Source organism: Pseudophryne corroboree, chromosome 6 (genome assembly GCF_028390025.1).
Source record: "Pseudophryne corroboree isolate aPseCor3 chromosome 6, aPseCor3.hap2, whole genome shotgun sequence".
Taxonomy (NCBI): Eukaryota; Metazoa; Chordata; class Amphibia; order Anura; family Myobatrachidae; genus Pseudophryne; species Pseudophryne corroboree.
This window is the reverse complement of record NC_086449.1, coordinates 691,291,252-691,315,653: the sequence shown is the minus strand read 5'-3', so window position 1 is coordinate 691,315,653 and position 24,402 is coordinate 691,291,252. Positions and strand designations below refer to the sequence as shown.

General features: G+C 49.8%; 1 protein-coding gene and 1 long non-coding RNA gene across 7 annotated transcripts in view; one reads left to right on the top strand and one right to left on the bottom strand.

The window, feature by feature from the left end:
- KCNMB1 (potassium calcium-activated channel subfamily M regulatory beta subunit 1) overlaps positions 1-24,402 on the top strand; it is a 228,576-nt gene that overhangs the window by 99,993 nt on the left and 104,181 nt on the right. The window contains exon 1 of one of the 3 annotated variants that reach the window (XM_063928308.1): positions 18,551-18,706. The exons of the other annotated variants lie outside the window; for them this stretch is intronic. The gene's annotated coding sequence lies outside the window, so the exon portion shown is untranslated. Of the gene's footprint in view, positions 1-18,550; positions 18,707-24,402 lie in introns of those variants that run through there. 3 annotated transcript variants of the gene reach the window in all.
- The window catches only part of LOC134933245 (uncharacterized), a 446,291-nt gene that overhangs the window by 396,222 nt on the left and 25,667 nt on the right, over positions 1-24,402 (bottom strand). The window lies entirely within an intron of this gene.

Sequence of the window (24,402 nt, the reverse complement as noted above, 5' to 3'; positions counted from 1 at the left end):
CTATGAGAGAGACGTCATGACTGATGTCTCTCCCATAGCGCACGCCGCACAGTGAAAGTGTCGGAAGCCGGAGCTCAGTACTGAGCTCCTGCCTCCGGCTGCCGCTGTGCAGGGAGACGGGCGCCCGCTGGTAACACAATCTCAGTGGGCGCCCGTCATCTCCCTGTGCGGCGCCGGGGGGGGAGGAGACCAAGGCCATAAATGACAGGGGGGGCACAGGCCCGAGTGCCCCCCCCCCCCGGATCCGCCACTGCACAGGGATAGATTGTAATGCAGAGATGTAGTGTGGGGAAGTAGCATAGTAATGTAGTGTGTGGGGAGGTACAGTAGTAAATGAATATACTGTAGTGCAGAGATGCAGTGTAGTAGTGAATTGATACAGTGCAGAGATGTAGTGTAGTGTAGTAATGCAGTATGCCACCACCACTACACTGCCCTGCCCACACAGGGACAACTGCTCTGCTGCACTGATCACACCCTCTGTAATCAGTGCAGCAGAGCAGTTGTCCCTGTGTGGGCCCTACATAAATTTCGGTTCCAGGACCTTAATCTGCTGCTGCTAGGCATTCTAAATGACATATTTGGCCACATGCACCATTACTTGAAAAGTGATAAAATGGATAAAGAAAAAGTACCAGCCAATCAGCTCCTAACTGCAATTTTTTAAACATTACATGTTACATGGCAGTTAGGACCTGATTGGCTGGTACTTTTTCTTTATCCATTTTATCACTTTTCAAGCGATGATGCATCTAGCCCAGGGGTGGGGAACCTCAGGCCCGAGGGCCGTATAAGGCCCGCAGAGCCACTTGATCCGGCCCGGCCAGGCTCACCTAGCCGGGTGCCCGCTGAGATTTTGTTACTAGTGGGCGCCTGGCTTCTTACCCTCAGTGGCAGCCGGAGGCAGGAGCTCACTCCTGAGCTCTGGCTTCCGGCTCTGGCAGTGTGCGTGTGCTGCTGTGCAGTGTTATGGGAGAGATGTCATGACTTCTCTCCCATAGTTCTGAGGAGCGGGCGGCCAGGCGGAGGGCAACGGTCCGGAAAGCAGGAGCGGGGCTGGTGAGTATTGTGGTTTTTTTTTTCTTTTACTGTGTGTACGAAAGCATCGCTACTAGGGGGCATATCTAATGGGGCATAACAAGTGACGGGGCATATCTAATGGGGCATAACAAGTGACTGGTGGCATATCTACTGGGGCATAACAACTGACTGGGGGTATATCTACTGGGGACATAACTACTGACTGGGGCATAACTATTGAGGGCAGGCTCATTTTTAAGTTGATAATTTTTGTATGGCCCCAGAAGGATTTTATAAATATCCAAATGGCCCTTGGTAGAAAAAAGGTTCCCCACCCCTGATCTAGCCCATAAGCTCTTATCACCAAGCACAAAGCAGACATACTCTAGGAAACAACAACAGGATGTATCACGTATTTATGAGGGAAGGCTTTCCTATCTCAGCTAACAACATGTATTACTTTTTAGTTTCATGCTCTTTCTCATTATCACAGAAGTATTAGAGGATCTTTATTAATTCTGGTAGAGATGTACAGAAGTGGTTCTGAAATTCAGCCACAGATCATTTTAATTATTTCACTTTGTGAAGAGATCTGGAAAACATGCAGTGTGTGTGCTCCCAGCTTTACCAGGAACCGGTACTGTGAGGGGGTGGGGTCTAGTCAGGGAGGTGTGGCCAGGCCCCCTCAGTGCACAAATGTCAAAAATAGAGAATGTGCGCGCCAGTGGAGTGTCGAATGCAATCCCTCCCCCCTGCGCCGAACATAACACAGGGGGTGGGATGTACTAAAGCAAAAAATTTTCAAATTTACTGAGACCGCACCGCAGCGTTTTCGCGTTTTCGCCGCCCAGGGTATCGCCACCTCACAGGTATCGCGGGGGGCCTCCCCCCTAACATTCTAACATATGCGATCAACATTGCTGTGGTAAGCAGCGAGGGGTGGCGATGTATCTTAATACATCCCGCCCAGGGAGAGAACTGCAACAGCCTCTCTCCACAGCCCAGCACATACTTTCTTTCTTCTCTTTCCCCCTGCCTGAAGAACTGTCTGTTATGGGGGTGGAGGAGGATAACCTGCCCACATCCCCCCCCCCACTGTGTTCCTGAGAACCACATGTAAAACACACTGCTGTAATCAGTGGCGTAAGTTCGCCCCAGTCGCCCGGAGGCATGATGAAAATAAGAATTTACTTAACGATAATTCTATTTCTCGGAGTCCGTAGTGGATGCTGGGGTTCCTGAAAGGACCATGGGGAATAGCGGCTACGCAGGAGACAGGGCACAAAAGTAAAGCTTTCCGATCAGGTGGTGTGCACTGGCTCCTCCCCCTATGACCCTACTCCAAGCCAGTTAGGTACTGTGCCCGGACGAGCGTACACAATAAGGGAGGAATTTTGAATCCCGGGTAAGACTCATACCAGCCACACCAATCACACCGTACAACTTGTGATCAAACCCAGTTAACAGTATGATAACAGAGGAGCCTCTGAAAGATGGCTTCCTAAACAATAACCCGAATTAGTTAACAATAACTATGTACAATTATTGCAGATAATCCGCACTTGGGATGGGCGCCCAGCATCCACTACGGACTCCGAGAAATAGAATTATCGGTAAGTAAATTCTTATTTTCTCTATCGTCCTAGTGGATGCTGGGGTTCCTGAAAGGACCATGGGGATTATACCAAAGCTCCCAAACGGGCGGGAGAGTGCGGATGACTCTGCAGCACCGAATGAGAGAACTCCAGGTCCTCTTTTGCCAGGGTATCAAATTTGTAAAATTTTACAAACGTGTTCTCCCCTGACCACGTAGCTGCTCGGCAAAGTTGTAATGCCGAGACCCCTCGGGCAGCCGCCCAAGATGAGCCCACCTTCCTTGTGGAGTGGGCCTTTACAGATTTAGGCTGTGGCAGGCCTGCCACAGAATGTGCAAGTTGGATTGTGCTACAGATCCAACGAGCAATCGTCTGCTTAGACGCAGGAGCACCCATCTTGTTGGGTGCATACAATATAAACAACGAGTCAGATTTTCTGACTCCAGCTGTCCTTGCAATATATATTTTTAATGCTCTGACAACGTCCAGTAACTTGGAGTCCTCCAAGTCACTTGTAGCCGCAGGCACTACAATAGGCTGGTTCAGATTAAATGCTGACACCACCTTAGGGAGAAAATGCGGACGAGTCCGCAGTTCTGCCCTGTCCGAATGGAAAATCAGATATGGGCTTTTGTAAGATAAAGCTGCCAGTTCTGACACTCTCCTGGCCGAAGCCAGGGCTAGTAACATGGTCACTTTCCATGTGAGATATTTTAAATCCACCTTTTTTAGTGGTTCAAACCAATGAGATTTTAGAAATTCCAAAACCACATTGAGATCCCACGGTGCCACTGGAGGCACCACAGGAGGCTGTATATGCAGCACTCCCTTAACAAAAGTCTGGACTTCAGGAACTGAAGCCAATTCTTTTTGAAAGAAAATCGACAGGGCCGAAATTTGAACCTTAATAGATCCCAATTTGAGACCCATAGACAATCCTGATTGCAGGAAATGTAGGAATCGACCCAGTTGAAATTCCTCCGTCGGAGCACTCCGATCCTCGCACCACGCAACATATCTTCGCCAAATGCGGTGATAGTGTTGCACGGTTACTTCCTTCCTTGCTTTAATCAAAGTAGGAATGACTTCTTCCGGCATGCCTTTTTCCTTTAGGATCCGGCGTTCAACCGCCATGCCGTCAAACGCAGCCGCGGTAAGTCTTGAAACAGACAGGGACCCTGCTGAAGCAAGTCCCTCCTTAGAGGTAGAGGCCACGGATCTTCCGTGATCATCTCTTGAAGTTCCGGGTACCAAGTCCTTCTTGGCCAATCCGGAACCACTAGTATCGTTCTTACGCCTCTTTGCCGTATAATTCTCAATACTTTTGGTATGAGAGGCAGAGGAGGAAACACATACACCGACTGGTACACCCAAGGCGTTACCAGCGCGTCCACAGCTATTGCCTGCGGATCTCTTGACCTGGCGCAATACCTGTCCAGTTTTTTGTTGAGGCGAGACGCCATCATGTCCACCATTGGTCTTTCCCAACGGGTTACCAGCATGTGGAAGACTTCCGGATGAAGTCCCCACTCTCCCGGGTGAAGGTCGTGTCTGCTGAGGAAGTCTGCTTCCCAGTTGTCCACTCCCGGGATGAACACTGCTGACAGTGCTATCACATGATTCTCTGCCCAGCGAAGAATCCTTGCAGCTTCTGCCATTGCACTCCTGCTTCTTGTGCCGCCCTGTCTGTTTACATGGGCGACTGCCGTGATGTTGTCCGACTGGATCAACACCGGTTTTCCTTGAAGCAGAGGTTCTGCCTGGCTTAGAGCATTGTAGATTGCTCTTAGTTCCAGAATGTTTATGTGAAGAGACGTTTCCAGGCTCGACCACACTCCCTGGAAGTTTCTTCCTTGTGTGACTGCTCCCCAGCCTCTCAGGCTGGCGTCCGTGGTCACCAGGATCCAATCCTGTATGCCGAATCTGCGGCCCTCCAATAGATGAGCACTCTGCAACCACCACAGAAGAGATACCCTTGTCCTTGGAGACAGGGTTATCCGCTGGTGCATCTGAAGATGCGACCCTGACCATTTGTCTAACAGATCCCTCTGGAAAATTCGTGCATGGAATCTGCCGAATGGAATTGCTTCGTAAGAAGCCACCATTTTTCCCAGGACTCTTGTGCATTGATGTACAGACACCTTTCCTGGTTTTAGGAGGTTCCTGACAAGCTCGGACAACTCCTTGGCTTTTTCCTCCGGGAGAAAAACCTTTTTCTGAACCGTGTCCAGAATCATCCCTAGGAACAGCAGACGAGTTGTCGGCATTAACTGGGATTTTGGAATATTCAGAATCCAGCCGTGCTGTTTTAGCACTTCTTGAGACAGTGCTAATCCCCTCTCTAGCTGTTCTCTGGACCTTGCCCTTATTAGGAGATCGTCCAAGTATGGGATAATTAATACGCCTTTTCTTCGAAGAAGAATCATCATCTCGGCCATTACCTTTGTAAAGACCCGAGGTGCCGTGGACAATCCGAACGGCAGCGTCTGAAACTGATAGTGACAGTTTTGTACAACGAACCTGAGGTACCCCTGGTGTGAGGGGTAAATTGGAACGTGGAGGTACGCATCCTTGATGTCCAAGGACACCATAAAGTCCCCTTCTTCCAGGTTCGCTATCACTGCTCTGAGTGACTCCATTTTGAACTTGAACTTCTTTATGTACAGGTTCAAGGACTTCAGATTTAGAATAGGTCTTACCGAGCCGTCCGGCTTCGGTACCACAAATAGAGTGGAATAATACCCCTTTCCCTGTTGTAGAAGAGGTACCTTGACTATCACCTGCTGAGAGTACAGCTTGTGAATGGCTTCCAAAACCGTCTCCCTTTCGGAGGGGGACGTTGGTAAAGCAGACTTCAGGAAACGGCGAGGCGGATCTGTCTCTAGTTCCAACCTGTACCCCTGAGATATTATCTGCAGGATCCAGGGATCTACCTGCGAGTGAGCCCACTGCGCGCTGAAATTCTTGAGACGACCGCCCACCGCTCCCGAGTCCGCTTGAGAAGCCCCAGCGTCATGCTGAGGCTTTTGTAGAAGCGGGGGAGGGCTTCTGTTCCTGGGAAGGAGCTGCCTGTTGGTGTCTCTTCCCCCTTCCTCTGCCTCGTGGCAGATATGAATATCCCTTTGCTCTCTTGTTTTTAAAGGAACGAAAGGGCTGCGGTTGAAAAGTCGGTGTCTTTTTCTGTTGGGGAGTAGCTTGAGGTAAAAAGGTGGATTTCCCGGCTGTAGCCGTGGCCACCAAATCCGATAGACCGACTCCAAATAACTCCTCCCCTTTATACGGCAAAACTTCCATATGCCGTTTTGAGTCCGCATCGCCTGACCACTGTCGCGTCCATAAACTTCTTCTGGCCGAAATGGACATAGCACTTACCCGTGATGCCAGTGTGCAGATATCCCCCTGTGCATCACGCATATAAAGAAATGCATCCTTTATTTGCTCTAAAGACAGTAAAACATTGTCCCTATCCAGGGTATCAATATTTTCAATCAGGGACTCTGACCAAACTACTCCAGCACTGCACATCCAGGCTGACGCTATAGCTGGTCGTAGTATAACACCTGTATGTGTGTATATACTTTTTTGGATATGTTCCATCCTCCTATCTGTTGGATCTTTAAGTGCGGCCGTCTCAGGAGAGGGTAACGCCACTTGTTTAGATAAGCGTGTGAGCGCCTTATCCACCCTAGGAGGTGTTTCCCAGCGCGCCCTAACCTCTGACGGGAAAGGGTATAAAGCTAATAACTTCTTTGAAATTAGCATCTTTTTATCGGGGGCAACCCACGCTTCATCACATACATCATTTAGTTCTTCTGATTCAGGAAAAACTATAGGTAGTTTTTTCACACCCCACATAATACCCTGTTTAGTGGTACCTGTAGTATCAGCTAAATGTAACGCCTCCTTCATTGCCAAAATCATATAACGTGTGGCCCTACTGGAAAATACGGTTGATTCGTCACCGTCGCCACTGGAATCAGTGCCTGTGTCTGGGTCTGTGTCGACCGACTGAGGCAAAGGGCGTTTTACAGCCCCTGACGGTGTTTGAGGCGCCTGGACAGGCACTAACTGATTGTCCGGCCGTCTCATGTCGTCAAACGACTGCTTTAGCGTGTTGACACTATCCCGTAATTCCATAAATAAAGGCATCCATTCTGGTGTCGACCCCCTAGGAGGTGACATCCCCATATTTGGCAATTGCTCCGCCTCCACACCAATATCGTCCTCATACATGTCGACACACACGTACCGACACACAGCAGACACACAGGGAATGCTCTTAACGAAGACAGGACCCCACTAGCCCTTTGGGGAGACAGAGGGAGAGTTTGCCAGCACACACCAAAAGCGCTATATATGACAGGGATAGCCTTATAATAAGTGCTCCCTGTATAGCTGCTTTTATAATATAATTTTTGCCACTATTTTGCCCCCCCTCTCTTGTTTTACCCTGTTTCTGTAGTGCAGTGCAGGGGAGAGACCTGGGAGCCGTCCTGACCAGCGGAGCTGTGTAAGGAAAATGGCGCTGTGTGCTGAGGAGATAGGCCCCGCCCCTTTTCCGGCGGGCTCGTCTCCCGCTCTTTAGTGTATTCTGGCAGGGGTTAAATATCTCCATATAGCCCCGGAGGCTATATGTGAGGTATTTTTTAGCCAAATAGGTTTTCATTTGCCTCCCAGGGCGCTCCCCTCCCAGCGCCCTGCACCCTCAGTGACTGCCGTGTGAAGTGTGCTGAGAGGAAAATGGCGCACAGCTGCAGTGCTGTGCGCTACCTTTAGAAGACTGAGGAGTCTTCTGCCGCCGATTCTGGACCTCTTCATGTTTCAGCATCTGCAAGGGGGCCGGCGGCGAGGCTCCGGTGACCATCCAGGCTGTACCTGTGATCGTCCCTCTGGAGCTGATGTCCAGTAGCCAAGAAGCCAATCCATCCTGCACGCAGGTGAGTTCACTTCTTCTCCCCTAAGTCCCTCGTTGCAGTGATCCTGTTGCCAGCAGGACTCACTGTAAAATAAAAAACCTAAGCTAAACTTTCTCTAAGCAGCTCTTTAGGAGAGCCACCTAGATTGCACCCTTCTCGGCCGGGCACAAAAATCTAACTGGCTTGGAGGAGGGTCATAGGGGGAGGAGCCAGTGCACACCACCTGATCGGAAAGCTTTACTTTTGTGCCCTGTCTCCTGCGGAGCCGCTATTCCCCATGGTCCTTTCAGGAACCCCAGCATCCACTAGGACGATAGAGAAATGCTGGTGCCCCCCCTATACATATAGGAATGAAAATATATTATATATATATATATATAATAAGAATTTACTTACCGATAATTCTATTTCTCGTAGTCCGTAGTGGATGCTGGGAACTCCGTAAGGACCATGGGGAATAGCGGCTCCGCAGGAGACTGGGCACATCTAAAGAAAGCTTTAGGATCACCTGGTGTGCACTGGCTCCTCCCCCTATGACCCTCCTCCAAGCCTCAGTTAGGATACTGTGCCCGGACGAGCGTACACAATAAGGAAGGATTTTGAATCCCGGGTAAGACTCATACCAGCCACACCAATCACACTGTACAACTTGTGATCTGAACCCAGTTAACAGCATGATAATAGAGGAGCCTCTAGAAAAGATGGCTCACTACAACAATAACCCGAATTTTTTGGTAACAATAATTATGTACCAGTATTGCAGACAATCCGCACTTGGGATGGGCGCCCAGCATCCACTACGGACTACGAGAAATAGAATTATCGGTAAGTAAATTCTTATTTTCTCTGACGTCCTAGTGGATGCTGGGAACTCCGTAAGGACCATGGGGATTATACCAAAGCTCCCAAACGGGCGGGAGAGTGCGGATGACTCTGCAGCACCGAATGAGAGAACTCCAGGTCCTCCTCAGCCAAGATATCAACTTTGTAGAATTTTACAAACGTATTTGCTCTTGACCAAGTAACTGCTCGGCAAAGTTGTAAAGCCGAGACCCCTCGGGCAGCTGCCCAAGATGAGCCCACCTTCCTTGTGGAGTGGGCATTTTAAGATTTTTGGCTGTGGCAGGCCTGCCACAGAATGTGCAAGCTGAATTGTACTACAAATCCAACGAGCAATCGTCTGCTTAGAAGCAGGAGCACCCAGTTTGTTGGGTGCATACAGGATAAACAGCGAGTCAGATTTTCTGACTCCAGCCATCCTGGAAACATGTATTTTCAGGGTCCTGACCACGTCAAGCAACTTGGAATCCTCCAAGTCCTTAGTAGCCGCAGGTACCACAATAGGTTGGTTCATGTGAAATGCAGAAACCACCTTAGGTAGAAAATTTGAGGACGAGTCCTCAATTCTGCCCTTTCAGAATGAAATATTAAGTAAGGGCTTTTATATGATAAAGCCGCCAATTCTGACACCCGCCTGGCTGAAACCAGGGCTAACTCGTCACTTCCATGTGAGATATTTTAAGTCCACAGTGGTGAGTGGTTCAAACCAATGTGACTTTAGGAAACTCAACACAACATTGAGATCCCCAAGGTGCCACTGGAGGCACAAAAGGAGACTGTATATGCAGTACCCCTTTTACAAATGTCTGAACTTCAGGCACTGAAGCCAGTTCTTTTTGGAAGAAAATCGACAGGGCCGAAATTTGAACCTTAATGGACCCTAATTTTAGGCCCATAGACAGTCCTGTTTGCAGGAAATGGAGGAAACGACCCAGTTGAAATTCCTCTGTAGGGGCCTTCTTGGCCTCACTCCACGCAACATATTTTCGCCAAATGCGGTGATAATGTTTTGCGGTTACGTCTTTCCTGGCCTTGACCAGGGTAGGGATCTTCAGGATCCGGCGTTCAACCGCCATGCCGTCAAACGCAGCCGCGGTAAGTCTTGGAACAGACAAGGCCCCTGCTGGAGCAGGTGCTTTCTTAGAGGTAGAGGCCACGGTTCGTCCGTGAGCATCTCTTGAAGTTCCGGATACCAAGTCCTTCTTGGCCAATCCGGAACCACGAGTATAGTTCTTACTCCTCTCCTTCTTATGATTCTCAGTACTTTTGGTACGAGGGGCAGAGGAGGGAACACATACACTGACTGGTACACCCACGGTGTTACCAGAGCGTCCACCGCTATTGCCTGAGGGTCCCTTGACCTGGCGCAATATCTGTCTAGTTTTTTGTTTAGACGGGACGCCATTATGTCCACCTTTTGTTTTTCCCAACGGTTTACAATCAGGTGGAAGACTTCTGGGTGAAGTCCCCACTCTCCCGGGTGAAGGTCGTGTCTGCTGAGGAAGTCTGCTTCCCAGTTGTCCACTCCCGGAATGAACACTGCTGACAGTGCTATCACATGATTTTCCGCCCAGCGAAAATCCTTGCAGCTTCTGCCATTGCCCTCCTGCTTCTCGTGCCGCCCTGTCTGTTTACGTGGGCGACTGACGTGATGTTGTCCGATTGGATCAATACCGCCTGACCCTGAAGCAGGGGTTTCGCTTGACTTAGGGCATTGTAAATGGCCCTTAGTTCCAGAATGTTTATATGAAGAGATGTCTCCAGGCTTGACCATAAGCCCTGGAAATTCCTTCCCTGTGTGACTGCTCCCCAGCCTCGCAGGCTGGCATCCGTGGCCACCAGGACCCAGTCCCGAATGCCGAATCTGCGGCCCTCTAGAAGATGAGCACTCAGCAACCACCACAGGAGGGATACCCTTGTCCCTGGTGACAGGGTTATCCGCTGAAGCATCTGAAGATGCGACCCGGACCATTTGTCCAGAAGGTTCCACTGTGCGTGGAATCTGCCGAATGGGATTGCTTCGTAGGAAGCCACCATTTTTACCCAGAACCCTTGTGCATTGATGCACTGAGACTTGGTTCGGTTTTGGGAGGTTCCTGACTAGCTCGGATAACTCCCTGGCTTTCTCCTCCGGGAGAAGCACCTTCTTTCTGGACTATGTCCAGAATCATCCCTAGGAATAGAAGACAAGTCGTCGGAACCAGCTGTGATTTTGGAATATTGAAAATCCAATCGTGCTCCAACTGTTCCCTGGATCTTACCCTTATCAGGGAATCGTCCAAGTAAAGGATAACTAAAATTCCCTTCCTTCGAAGGAATATCATCATTTCGGTCATTACTTCAGTAAAGACCCGGGGTGCCGTGGACCATCCCTACGGCAGCGTCCGAACTGATACAGTTCTGTACCATAACCTGAAATACCCTTGGTGAGAAGGGTAAATTTTGACATGAAGGTAAGCCTCCTTGATGTCCCGAGACATCATGTAGTCCCCTTCTTCCAGGTTTGCAATCACTGCTCTGAGTGACTCAATTTTGAATTTGAACCTCTGTATGCAAGTGTTCAAAGATTTTAGATTTTAGATTTTAAAATCGGTCTCACCGAGCCGTCTGGCTTCGTTACCACAATAGTGTGGAATAATACCCCGTTCCCTGTTGCAGGAGGGGTACCTTGATTATCACCTGCTGGGAATACAGCTTGTGAATGGCTTCCAAAACTGCCTCCCTGTCAGCGGGAGACGTCGGTAAAACAGACTTTTGGAAACGGCGAGGGGAATACGTCTCGAATTCCAATTTGTACCCCTGAAATATTATCTGAAGGATCCAGGGGTCTACTTGCGAGTGAGCCCACTGCGCACTGAAATTCATTGAGAACGGGACCCCACCGTGCCTGAACTTGTAAAGCCCTAGCGTCATACTGAGGGCTTGGCAGCGGCGTAAAAGGGTTTCTGTTCCTTGGAACTGGCTGATCTCTGCAGCCATTTTCCTCTCCCTCTGTCACGAGCAGAAAAGAGGAACCCTTTTGTCCGCCTGCCAACCAGGACTGCGCCTGATAATACGGCGTCTTATTTTGAGAGGCGACCTGGGGTACATCCCCTCTTTTAAGGCAATACTTCCAAATGCCGTTTGGAATCCGCATCACCTGACCACTTTACTGGAATAATTGGACAACGCACTTATACTTGATGCCAGTCGGCAAATATTCCGCTGTGCATCCTGCATATATAGAAATGCATCTTTTAATTGCTCTATAGGCAATAATATACTGTCCTTATCTAGGATATCATATTTCCAGTCAGGGAATCCGACCACGCCACCCCAGCACTGCACATCCAGGCTGAGGCGATTGCTGGTCGCAGTATAACACCAGTATGTGTGTAATTACATTTTAGGATACGCTCCTGCTTTCTATCAGCAGGATCCTTAAGGGCGGCCATCTCAGGAGAGGGTAGAGCCCTTGTTTTTACAAGCGTGTGAGCGCTTTATCCACCCTAGGGGGTGTTTCCCAACGCACCCTAACCTCTGGCGGGAAAAGGTATACTGCCAATAACTTTTTAGAAAATATCAATTGTTATCGGGGGGAAACCCACGCATCATCACACACCTCATTTTATTTCTCAGATTCAGGAAAACTACAGGAAGTTTTTCCTCACCAAACATAATACCCCTTTTTTTTTTTTTGGTGGTATTCATATTATCAGAAAAGTGTAAACTTTTTCCATTGCCTCAATCATGCAATGTGTGGCCCTATTGGAAATCACGGTTGTCTCTTCACCGTCGACACAGGAGTCAGTACCCCTGTCGGCGTCTGTATCTGAGGTAACGGGCGCTTTAGGGCCCCTGTATGAGACGTCTGGACATGCACAAGCTGAGTAGCCGGCTGTCTCATGTCAACCACTGTCTTTTATACAAAGCTGACACTGTCACGCAATTTCAACAGTACATCCACTCAGGTGTCGACCCCCTAGGGGGTGACAACACTATTTCAGACACTCTACTCCGTCTCCTCATCATTTTTCTCCTCATACATGTCGACACCAACGTACCGACACACAGCACACACACAGGGAATGCTCTGATAGAGGACAGGACCCCACTAGCCCTTTGGGGAGACAGAGGGAGAGTTTGCCAGCACACACCAGAGCGCTATATATATACAGGGATAACCTTATATAAGTGTTTTTCCCTTTATAGCTGCTGTATTGTTATATACTGCGCCTAATTTGTGCCCCCCTCTCTTTTTTAACCCCTTTCTGTAGTGTAGTGACTGCAGGGGAGAGCCAGGGAGCTTCCCTCCAACTGAGCTGTGAGGGAAAATGGCGCCAGTGTGCTGAGGAGATAGGCTCCGCCCCTTTCTCGGCGTCCTTATCATCCTTTTTCTGTATGTTTTGGCAGGGGTTAAATGCATCCATATAGCCCAGGAGTTATATGTGATGCATTTATTTTAGCCATATAAGGTTTTTTTATCGATTTATTGCGTCTCAGGGCGCTGCCCCCCCCAGCGCCCTGCACCCTCAGTGACCGGAGTGTGAAGTGTGCTGAGAGCAATGGCGCACAGCTGCGGTGCTGTGCGCTACCTTATCTGAATACAGGATCGTCTTCTGCCGCCGATTTTTCCGGACCTCTTCGCTCTTCTGGCTCTGTAAGGGGGACGGCGGCGCGGCTCCGGTGACCCATCCAGGCTGAACCTGTGATCGTCCCTCTGGAGCTAATGTCCAGTAGCCTAAGAAGCCCAATCCACTCTGCACGCAGGTGAGTTCGCTTCTTCTCCCCTTAGTCCCTGTTGCCAGCAGGTCTCACTGAAAATAATAAACCTAAACTAAAACTTTCACAAAGAGCTCAGGAGAGCCCCTAGTGTGCACCCTTCTCGTCGGGCACAGAAATCTAACTGAGGCTTGGAGGAGGGTCATAGGGGGAGGAGCCAGTGCACACCAGGTGATCCTAAAGCTTTCTTTAGATGTGCCCAGTCTCCTGCGGAGCCGCTATTCCCCATGGTCCTTACGGAGTTCCCAGCATCCACTAGGACGTCAGAGAAATATATATATATATATATATATATATATATATATATATATATATATATATATATAATGAAGAAGTGGCACTCACGGGACTTGATTGATAAAAAATAAGACTCAGGATACGGCAGTCTCAGCTGAAAGATCTTTCATCTGAGACCGCCGTGTCCTGAGTCTTATTTTTATCAATCAAGTGCCGTGAGTGCCACTTCATTGATTTAGCTACAAGGTCCCACAGACCTGTTAGGAGGCACCTGGGCATTAACTGGAGGAGGAGAGAGTGCCGGCACATACATACATACATACACCATATGTAGATATCTGGTACTTGGGGTGAACAGTAGCAGCGTACTCACAATAGTACTTTCACAATAGTAGTATAGATGCACATACCTCTTTCACTTACACAAACCTCTTTCAATTAAACAGACAAACACATGCCTCTTTCAATTACACACACACACACACACACACGCATCTTTCACTTACACACACACGCCTTTCACTTACACACACACACACACACACACACACACACACACGCATCTTTCACTTACACACACATGCATGTCTTTTACTTACACACACTCACATGCCTCTCACGTAAACCCACACTCGCATGCCTCTTTCACTTACACACATATGCATCTTTCAATTACACACACACAATTATACACACACGCTTTTTCAATTACACACACAATCACACACGCCTCTTTCACTTAAACAGACACACCCATGCCTCTTTCAATTACACACACACAATTACACACACACACACACACCACGCCCCATTCAATTACACACATACACACTCACATGCCTTTTACTTACACACTCACATGCCTTTCACTTACATACACACACGCCTATTTCAATTACACACAAACACACAGTTACACATCCACAATTACACACACATGCCTCTTTCAATTAAACAGACACACACATGCCTCTTTCAACTACACACACAATTACACACACACACTTACACACAATTACACATACACCTCATTTAATTACACACACACACAATTACACACACAATTACACACACACACCACGCCTCATTTAATTACACACACACGTCTTTTTCACTTAAACACACTTCGTTAAAACACACAGACACACACACACCTCCCTTAAAAACATCAACACACATAAACAGTCAGTGTTGCCAATATTTATTAAAGATACCCCCAGTAATCAACCCCATACACACACATACACCACATACACAGTGCAGCAGCATGAGGCAGGTGGTGCCAGTGCCTACCTTCGGCTAGCAGCAGGATGGAGGAAGAGAGAGCTATAGACGGCCAGCTCTTCTGTTAGTGCCTGTGATCAGCTGTGCGCTGGAGCTCCCCCTAGCTGCAGCCAGCTGCCAGCTCGTCTCTGTGGATATGAGGAGGCAGCTGCTGCAGCCGTGTCACGACACTGACACCGATCCTCCATCCACATTCGGCGCAGCGGCGATGGATTGTCGGGCAGTGGGAGGCAATGGAGGACAGGTGCCCCCTTGAGGTCAGGAGCCCGGCAGCAGCCGACTCCACTGCCTCCCACAGTTCCGCCCCAGTGGCTGTAAGGTATATGTTATTGGCATTTAAAGTACAGTATATGCCATCATACCTCTCAACTTTCAACTCTATTGACTCGGGACAGAGGCGTGGCCCAAAAGGGGGTGGGTCCTCAAAGGAGTGGGGGCGGAGCTCTCCTATGACACTGAAGGGAAAACAGATTTGTGCTGCAGCTTTAGTTGTTTTGCTTACATTTGTTTGTCTTTCCTTTTCTTTAAAATTAGAGAAACTTAGGGGGTAATTCCAAGTTGATCGCAGCAGGAATTTAGTTAGCAATTGGGCAAAACCATGTGCACTGCAGGTGGGGCAGATATAACATGTGCAGAGAGAGTTAGATTTGGGTGGGTTATTTTGTTTTTGTGCAGGGTAAATACTGGCTGCTGTATTTTTACAGTGCAAATTAGATTGCAGATTGAACACACCACACCCAAATCTAACTCTCTCTGCACATGTTATATCTGCCTCCCCTGCAGTGCACATGGTTTTGCCCAGTTGCTATCAAAAATCCTGCTGCGATCAACTTGGAATTACCCCCTTAGTTTTCTATTACTTCTCTAGCCCTAAAGTCAGGTTTCCTATTATACATTGAAACACACTGTTTACAGTACAATTTAAGGGATGGAAATAGCCTCAAGAAACTCCTTGTACTTTTATAGAAACAGATAGAATAAGGTGTTGTTAGCCGTATAAGGTCACAGTTGCCTACCCTCCCTCATTCTGCAGGAGACTCCCTGAAATAGCAGCAATCTCCCTCACTCCCTGAATAGTCCAGAAATCTCCCTGATTGCACCTTAACCCCATTACGCAGCTGTTACATTCTTGGGTGAAAAAATAAATCAGCGATACATACATTCAGATGGGCTCATCAGTGCCATTTCCTTGCATTGGTTATAGGGCACAATGATCTCTATGGCTACATGTGTTTTAAATAAGATTTCTCGTGGCCACTTACAGTATATGGAACCTCTTGTAAAACACAATACCCGAACAAATTCTGCAAAATATGAGTGTCTTTTCTTCAACAAATAAATCTTACTAACTTTGTGCCTCATTTACATGTGGATGTAAGTCATTTTCATAGCACACCTCTCCGATGTAGCAGTAAGCGCCCGCGCTGATAGGTGTTACTTTCACAGTCTCCCTGAAATGCTTTTTCAAAAGTAGGCAAGTATGTATAAGGTTCACTTTTTAATTTGCCTCATGAACCAAATACAGGGAAATCAGTAGTTTGTTGGTTCAATGTGGTGTTTGTTATTTAGGATCTAAACCCGTCATTGACATCACTGATGGACACAATTTTTGCTGAAAAAAGTTTCCATACATTTGTGAAGAACATAGAATCATTTCATTTCTCTCGATGTACTGATTTATAGCAGAATGTGTGCAGGATAGCAAGTTGTGTTTTGCACAGCACCACATGCTGAATTCGGCATATCTGAGGAGGAGTGGTAGTAAATACAGAGAACAGCCGTATAGGTGTCAGGCAGCGGTGAAACAGGGCGGCAGTGCACTCTATTTTGGCTTCGCCCCCTGAGCGCATGACATCATGATGCCATACAGAGGAGATGAGAAAACCAGCACCTGAAAGTGTAGCACACCCTGGAGCATCTTGAGGACACCCCAAGCTGCTGTACAGACTGTAGAGTTCATGCCTGGATCGTCCCCAGAACCCTGCATGCCTGGCTCACCATACCCTCCAACTTACCTTTTTGGCAGGTACAGTACCTTTTTTTTATGGTCTATACCGATTTTTGGCTCTCCAAACTTCCATTGAAAGTATAAGAAAAGGGGTGTTGCCCTTTACTTGTGACCACGCCCCTTTTCTGATTTGTACCAATTTTATGTGTAAAATGTTGGAGGGTATGGGATCGTCCGCAGAACCCTGCACTCTGCATGCCTGGATCGTCCCCAGAACTCTGCACTCTGTATGCCTGGACCATCCCCAGAACCCTGCACTCTGCATGCCTGGATCGTCCCCAGAACCCTGCACTCTGCATGCCTGGATCGTCCCCAGAACTCTGCACTCTGTATGCCTGGACCATCCCCAGAACCCTGCACTCTGTATGCCTGGATCGTCCCCAGAACTCTGCACTCTGTATGCCTGGATCGTCCCCAGAACTCTGCACTCTGTATGCCTGGACCGTCCCCAGAACCCTGCACTCTGCATGCCTGGATCGTCCCCAGAACTCTGCACTCTGTATACCTGGACCATCCCCAGAACCCTGCACTCTGCATGCCTGGATCGTCCCCAGAACTCTGCACTCTGTATACCTGGACCATACACAGAACCCTGGCGTCTGCATGCCTGGATCGTTCCCAGAGCCCTGCACTCTGCATGCCTGGACCATACACAGAACCCTGCACTCTGCATGCCTGGATCATACACAGAACCCTGCACTCTGCATGCCTGGATCATACACAGAACCCTGCACTCTGCATGCCTGGATCGTCCCCAGAACTCTGCACTCTGCATGCCTGGATCGTCCCCAGAACTCTGCACTCTGCATGCCTGGATCGTCCCCAGAACCCTGCACTCTGTATGCCTGGATCGTCCCCAGAACTCTGCACTCTGTATGCCTGGATCGTCCCCAGAACTCTGTATGCCTGGACCGTCCCCAGAACCCTGCACTCTGCATGCCTGGATCGTCCCCAGAACTCTGCACTCTGTATGCCTGGACCATCCCCAGAACCCTGCATGCCTGGACCATCCCCAGAACCCTGCACTCTGCATGCCTGGATCGTCCCCAGAACTCTGCACTCTGTATACCTGGACCATCCCCAGAACCCTGCATGCCTGGATCGTCCCCAGAACTCTGCACTCTGTATACCTGGACCATACACAGAACCCTGGCGTCTGCATGCCTGGATCGTTCCCAGAGCCCTGCACTCTGCATGCCTGGATCGCCACCAGAACCATGCACTCTGCATGCCTGGAGCGTCCCAGAGCCCTAGTTACAGTACGACACTGGTATCAGGTTTATACAACATGTACTGGCTCGGACTGGGCCACCAGGGAGCCGAGGAGATCACTGGTAGGCCCTACTGGTTTGTGGCCATGCCCTCTTTTATGTGAGGGCGGGGCTTACCAGTGTTGGACCAAGGTGCAGGAGAGGCACGCTGCGCTCTCCTCCCCAGCCCTCAGACAGAACAGCAGGTGCGGCCGCAGAACCCGGGAGGCGGCGGCTGCGGTGACTGTGAGCAAGTGGCATGGAATTCCGTGTTATGGCATTGCTGGTGGGAAGTCGGGGCAGCAGAGGCCTCTGTGCACGGCATACCTGCAGCCGGGCTCGGACAGGGGCTGGAGATCCGAAAAAGTCCCCGATGCCCTCCCTCTGCTTCATAACTCCACCCCTTTCTGTAAGGGACGGGGCTTGGCGGGCCGCGATCAGAGGGATGAGGATTGCAACCATGATGATATAATTAACCTCCCCACCCAGGTCGCCCAGCGGGTCACATGACTGCTGTCTTTATTGAGCTGGCCACTACTTTGACATGAGGAATGTCTCTGCTTCCTCTTCGGTCTTAAGCCCTGCCCCTTTCCCTCCACGAGTCTCCACCCCTTTCCATCTTCTAGCCACTCTGTCCTTCTTCTACCTGTTCATAATCACATCCCCTAGTCTCTGCCCCATCCTCCCCCTGTCTGCCAGCTTCTGTGTGTGTCCTCCAGCTCTCTCCTCTTCCTTTTGAGCTCCACAGTCCACAGTGTGCAGAGAGTGAGACCAGGCAGCTTTCTTCATGCTGAGGTAAGTGCATGGGGAGAGCAATGGGTGGATTAATAAGGTCTGAGGGTGTGGGTAGATTAGTACTGTCATTGTCATCTGTGGGTGTGTATGTTAATTTAAATGGGGGGGGGGGGGGGGTTGTATTATTAATAATGAACATATATTACATTGAAACTGATATAGCAATCATGTGTGGGGATAATAGGAGTGTAGTCAGGACCATCACGCTGCATTCGCAACAGAGAAAGGCGCCAGAGTGGGGAGGACCCCGGGCAGCATGGACCATACCCCCCACCCCCCTCTCCTGCACCCTGGACTCGATTTCCCAGCTATGGAAATAGGTCACACTAAATACTGTCCTATAGCAATAGAGGCACGATTTGCGCTGCCTCTGTTACTTACAAACAGTAGCCGGCGGGCACTAGGACCCAGGGGGTAATTCAGACTGCATTACTGCAGCGGCAGCGATCGCAGTCTGAATTACTTTGTGGATTGCGAACACACAGCAGCGGCACTGCGCATGCGCACCACGGGAGCCCAGTGAGATGCTATCAGCATCTCAGGGCTGCGATCTCCTTTGCCTGATTGACAGGCAGAGGCAGTCACGCGGAGGGAGATGGTGTGCCAACGGCGTTAGAACGTGTCCGGACCGATGCCGGGGCGGGCCATGGCGGCTGAGTGATGTCACACACAGCCGCTGCGACCCGGGACTCAGCGGGTAGCGGCCTGCCAGCGCGCAGTAGCTGCTCTGGCAGGGAGTTATTGCTAGGTACAAAGGCATCACCGTTGTGCAATGCTTTTGTACCTGTGTTTGGGGGGGTAGGGACAGATATGCAGGGCGGCCTAGCCCTGTGCTGGGCGTCCCCCCGCATGTCTGAGAAACTGATCGTAGATGTGCTAAATTTGGCACATCTACAATCAGATGTGAATTAGGCCCCCAGTGTGGGCAGCTTTGCAGGTATGCACAACTTCCAACCTGGCGCCTTTGTACTTGCACAGCTTCCCGTAGGACAGGAATATACTGTATAGAGGAAGAATTGTAGCTACTACGGGTTGCAGCCACATCAGACACATTGAGGGCAGCACCTGCCGAAACAGTCACTTTGGGTCAGAAGCCTTCCCCTTCTAGATCCCCAGCCCTTTCTTCTTCTCTCCCCTTGTTCACAAATACCCCCCACCTTACTCCCCCATCCCATCCGTGTTCCTCTCCCTTGCCCCCCACCACATAGCCTGCTGTACTGTCAGCCAGGCACTGGAAGACTCTGAACAACCTGTACTCTACCATCTACAGCCCGCAATCTATCTCCCTATCAGTCACAACCCACCCTCTGTCCCCACGCTCTATCCTCCACTTGTCACAATCTGCCCTCTGTCCACTAGCTGCCACAGTCCATGCTCTATCCTCTATCTGTCACAGTCCACCTTATGCCCAATAGCTGTCACAGCCTGTGCCGCTATCCCGTCACATCCCGCATTCCGCCACCTACCTGTCACATCCTGCCCTCTGCTCCCTACCTGTCACATCCCGCCCTCTGCCCACTACCTGTCACATCCCGCCCTCAGCCCACTACCTGTCACATCCCGCCCTCAGCCCACTCCCTGTCACATCCCGCCCTCTGCTCCCTACCTGTCACATCCTGCCCTCTGCCCACTACCTGTCACAACCCGCACTCTGCTCCCTACCTGTCACATTCCGCCCTGTGCCCCCTACCTGTCACATCCCATCCTCTGCTCGCTACCTGCCACATCCCACCCTCTGCCGCCTACCTGTCACATCCCACCTTCTGCCCCCTACCTGTCACATCCCACCTTCTTGCCCCTACCTGTCACATCCTGCCCTCTGCCCCCTGTCACATCCCGCTCTCTGCTCCCTACCTGTCACATCCCGCCCTCTGCTCCCTACCTGTCACATCCCGCCCTCTGCTCCCTACCTGTCACATCCTGCCCTCTGCCCCCTACCTGTCACATCCCGCTCTCTGCTCCCTACCTGTCACATTCCGCCCTGTGCCCCCTACCTGTCACATCCCATCCTCTGCTCCCTGTCACATCCTGCCCTCTGCCCACTACCTGTCACATCTCGCCTTCTGCCCACTACCTGTCACATCCTGCCCTCTGCCCCCTACCTGTCACATTCCGCCCTGTGCCCCCTACCTGTCACATCCTGCCCTCTGCCCCCTACCTGTCACATCCCGCTCTCTGCTCCCTACCTGTCACATCCCGCCCTGTGCCCCCTACCTGTCACATCCCATCCTCTGCTCCCTGTCACATCCTGCCCTCTGCCCTCTACCTGTCACATCCCGCCCTCTGCTCCCTACCTGTCACATCCTGCCCTCTGCCCCCTACCTGTCACATTCCGCCCTGTGCCCCCTACCTGTCACATCCCGCCCTGTGCCCCCTACCTGTCACATCCCGCCCTGTGCCCCCTACCTGTCACATCCCGCCCTGTGCCCCCTACCTGTCACATCCCGCCCTGTGCCCCCTACCTGTCACATCCCGCCCTCTGCTCCCTACCTGTCACATCCCGCCTTCTGCCCCCTACCTGTCACATCCCACCTTCTTGCCCCCTACCTGTCACATCCTGCCCTCTGCCCCCTACCTGTCACATCCCGCCCTGTGCCCCCTACCTGTCACATCCCGCCTTCTGCCCCCTACCTGTCACATCCCGCCTTCTGCCCCCTACCTGTCACATCCCGCCTTCTGCCCCCTACCTGTCACATCCCGCCTTCTGCCCCCTACCTGTCACATCCCGCCTTCTGCCCCCTACCTGTCACATCCCGCCTTCTGCCCCCTACCTGTCACATCCCGCCTTCTGCCCCCTGCATGTCACATCCCGCCTTCTGCCCCCTACCTGTCACATCCCGCCTTCTGCCCCCTACATGTCACATCCCACCTTCTTGCCCCTACTTGTCACATCCCGCCCTCTGCTCCCTACCTGTCACATCCCGCCCTCTGCTCCCTACCTGTCACATCCCGCCCTGTGCCCCCTACCTGTCACATCCTGCCCTCTGCCCCCTACCTGTCACATCCCGCCCTCTGCTCCCTACCTGTCACATTCCGCCCTGTGTCCCCTAACTGTCACATCCCACCCTCTGCTCCCTACATGTCACATCCCGCCTTCTGCCCACTACCTGTCACATCCCATCCTCTGCCCACTACCTGTCACATCCCGCCCTCTGCTCCCTACCTGTCACATCCCGCCCTCTGCTCCCTACCTGTCACATCCCGCCCTGTGCCCACTACCTGTCACATCCTGCCCTCTGCCCCCTACCTGTCACATCCCGCTCTCTGCTCCCTACCTGTCACATCCCGCCCTCTGCTCCCTACCTGTCACATTCCGCCCTGTGCCCCCTAACTGTCACATCCCGCCTTCTGCCCCCTACCTGTCACATCCCGCCTTCTGCCCCCTACCTGTCACATCCCGCCTTCTGCCTCCTACCTGTCACATCCCGCCTTCTGCCCCCTACATGTCACATCCCGCCTTCTGCCCCCTACATGTCACATCCCGCCTTCTGCCCCCTACATGTCACATCCCGCCTTCTGCCCCCTGTCACATCCCGCCTTCTGCCCCCTGTCACATCCCGCCTTCTGCCCCCTACCTGTCACATCCCGCCTTCTGCCCCCTACCTGTCACATCCCGCCTTCTGCCCCCTACCTGTCACATCCCGCCTTCTGCCCCCTGCATGTCACATCCCTCCTTCTGCCCCCTACATGTCACAGCCTGCCCTCAGCCATATGTGTATATTTTTTCCCTTTCAGTCCCCAATCCACCCAGTGGCAAACGCAGGATTTGCATGGGGGGGGGGGGGTTTCCAGAACTGGGCGGAGCCAATCACGGGGGTGGGGACTGATGTGACCCAGTATATGCTGGGTCCGTAAAACTAGTGTGTGTGTGTGTGTGTGTGTGTGTGTGTGTGTGTGTGTGTGTGTGTGTGTGTGTGTGTATGTATGTGTATGTATATATATATATATATATATATATATATATATATATATCTCTACACATATATATCTCTACACATATATATCTCTACACATATATATCTCTACACATATATATCTCTACACATATATATCTCTACACATATATATCTCTACACATATATATCTCTACACATATATATCTCTACACATATATATCTCTACACATATATATCTCTACACATATATATCTCTACACATATATATCTCTACACATATATATGCTTGTGCCATTATGCCACAGTTTACACTGCACCACTGGCTGTTGGAGTGATGCAGGTCGTTGATTAAGTGGATGCATTAAAATAATTTATACTAAAGTCCTGGAGTGCCATGTCCTGTCTTGGACATTTGTTTGTTCTGACTCTTCTACATACACATATATATATATATATATATATACACATATATATATATATATATATATATATATATATATATATATATATATATCTACACACACATATATACATATATATACACATATACATATATCTACACACACATATATACATATATATACACATATACATATATCTACACACACATATATATATATATATATATATATATATATATATATATATATATATATATATATGTATATATATACACACATACACATACATATACACGGGTGGTCTTCAGTATGCCGGCGGTCGGGCTGCCTGGCCGCCGGCATACCGACACTTATTCTCCCTCGTGGGGGTCCACGACCCCCCTGGAGGGAGAATAGAATAGTGTGGCGCGCGTAGCGTGGCGAGCGCAGCGAGCCCGCAAGGGGCTCATTTGCTCTCGCCACACTGTTGGTAAGCCGGCGGCCGGCCTCCCGGCGCCGGTATGCTGGTTGCCGGGAGGCCGGCCGCCGGGAGATCGTAGTGAACCCATATACACATATACATAGCATATTAAACATGCATACATATACATATATATATACATATATATATATATATATATATATATATACATATACACACACACACACACACACACACACATTACACATATATATACACATGTATATATATATATATCATATGTGTGTGTTTATATGTATGTATGTATGTATGTATGTATATACATGTGTATATATGTAGGCACATGGATATATATGTACTATAATTAAAATAAAGTAAACTTTTATTGCACTTGCAAGTGCCACCAGGAAGACAGCAGGCTGCAGAGGACGCTAGACAGTCATTAATAATACTCATGCAGCTAATAAAAAAAAAAAAAAAAAAATTATTTTAGTGGAGGGGGGTTTCTGGGTACTCGGAAACCCCCCCTGGGTGCGCCACTGAATCCACCCCTGATGACCAGGATTTCACAGTGGTGAGGTTAAAATCAGAGTGGACACACCAGCCTCCTTTCCCACAGTAAAGGATATTTATATGTCCACCATTAAACCGGAACTGCATATTATGAACAAATTGCAATACTTTAAATAGAAATCAGTTTGAACTATTTTGTTACAGCACTAAGAGGTGCTGAAAGAACATCAGACATTCACTGCATCAATGTATATGGGGGGTCATTCCGAGTTCGCTCGTTGCCGATTTTCGCTATACTGCGATTAGTCGCTTACTGCGCATGCGCAAGGTTCGGAGCGCATGCGCTTAGTTATTTTACCCAAAAGTTAGGTATTTTACTCACGGCATAACAAAGCTTTTTCATCGCTGTGCTGATCGTAGTGTGATTGACAGGAAGTGGGTGTTTCTGGGCGGAAACTGGCCGTT